The sequence below is a fragment of the Capra hircus genome, chromosome 5 (genome assembly GCF_001704415.2).
Source record: "Capra hircus breed San Clemente chromosome 5, ASM170441v1, whole genome shotgun sequence".
NCBI lineage: Eukaryota > Metazoa > Chordata > Mammalia > Artiodactyla > Bovidae > Capra > Capra hircus.
In genome coordinates this window covers 88,955,733-88,957,539 of record NC_030812.1, presented here as the reverse complement: position 1 = coordinate 88,957,539, position 1,807 = coordinate 88,955,733, and the positions used below count along the sequence as shown (strand labels likewise).

The 1,807-nt window shown below is 39.9% G+C and overlaps 1 pseudogene; it reads right to left on the bottom strand.

Annotated features, from left to right (window-relative positions):
• LOC108636134 lies at positions 703 to 1,201 on the bottom strand (annotated as a pseudogene).

Below are 1,807 nucleotides of genomic sequence, written 5' to 3'. Positions count from 1 at the left end.
AGATGCAGAAATCTTATGATTACCAGGGGATACGGGGGAGAAGGGTCCATTGGGAGGCTGACACTGGCACGTATACACCACTAGACATAACACAGATGACAGCGGGAAACGGCAGCCCACTCCAGTACTCTTGCCTGCAGAATCCCATGGACAGAGGCGACTGGCGGGCTACAGTCCATGGGTTTGCAGAGTTGGACACAACTGAAGCAACTTAGCATACATATTACTAAAAAACTGCTGTTATAGCACAGGGAACTGTACTCAATACTCTGTAATGGTCTATATGACAAAAGAATGAGTGGATATATATGTATAACTCATTCACTTTGCTATATACCTGAAACTAACACAACACTGTAAATCAACTACACTCCAATAAAATTATAAAAAAGTATTTAAGGAAAACCAGCACCATATGAACAGCATACACTTAAATAAAAGATGAATGTTTAGAATTCCCATTCTCCCATGTATACTGTCATGTAAGAATTGAATCGCCAGTCCATGTCTGACGTAGGGTGCAGCTTGCTTGGGGCTGGTGCATGGGGATGACCCAGAGAGATGTTGTGGGGAGGGAGGTGGGAGGCGGGTACATGTTTGGGAACGCATGTAAGAATTAAAGATTTTAAAATTTAAAAAAAATAAAAAATTTAAAAAAAAATGTTAAAAAAAATAAAAATAATTAAAAAAAAAAGATGAATGTTTAACATACAGAGTAATGTTTTTTATTCACTGATAGCCTAAAGGTCCATTTCAAGATGTTTCTTTTGTATGCTTAATTAGTTTTATTAGCAAGCAAAGCCCTGTGAAGGATGGCGTCATCTAGTCTTCAGACTCAGATTCATCTTCATCTTGACTAATCTGGAAGTAACGAAGCTCGTAAGTCTCCTGGTCAGATGCAACCACACGAAGCCAATCACGAAGACTGTTCTTTTTAAGGTATTTCTTGGTAAGGTACTTCAAATACCTTTTAGAGAACTGTTTCTCAGAAACGACTTATGATTTTATTCTTGAAGCGTTCAGTGTGAACGACATTCCCAAGATTTCCAGTTTTTCCATTCACTTTAACCTTTTCCCGCAGAAATTGTTCAAAATTTCCAGAATCAAAAATTCCATCTTCTACTGGATGAGTAAGATCCAAATTAAACTTCCAGGTTGACTTCTTAGGCTTCTTGTCTTTCTTCGGTGCCATCTTGAAGGCTTGCCGCGCGATGAGAGCTCATTGCATCTTGATAACCCTTTGAGGTAAGCATGGTAGAGATTACTGTGTTCTCTTTATAAAGTTAAGAAATTGAGGTTTGGAGAGATGAAAATAATTCCTAAGTTTACTCATCCAGTAAGAGAAGCAGGAGATCTAAAACTCAAGCTACTGAAGCCATTCTAGGTACCCCCATCCCATTGTTGTTCAGTTACTAAGTCACGTCCGACTTTTTGTGACCCCATGGACTGCAGCACACCAGGCCTCCCTGTCCTTCACTATCTCCCAGAGTTTGCTCAAACTTATGTCCATTTGAGTCCATGTTGCCATCCAACCATCTAATCCTCTGTTGCCCCTTCTCCTCCCCTTTGATCTTTCCCAGCCTCAGGATCTTTTCCAGTGAGCTGGCTCTTTGTATCAGGTGGTCAAAGTATTGGAGCTTCAGCATCATTCTTTACAATGAATATTTTTTTTTTTAATTTTTTTATTTTTTTTTAAATTTTAAAATCTTTAATTCTTACATGCGTTCCCAAACATGAACCCCCCTCCCACCTCCCTCCCCACAACATCTCTCTGGGTCATCCCCATGCACCAGCCCCAAGCAAGCTG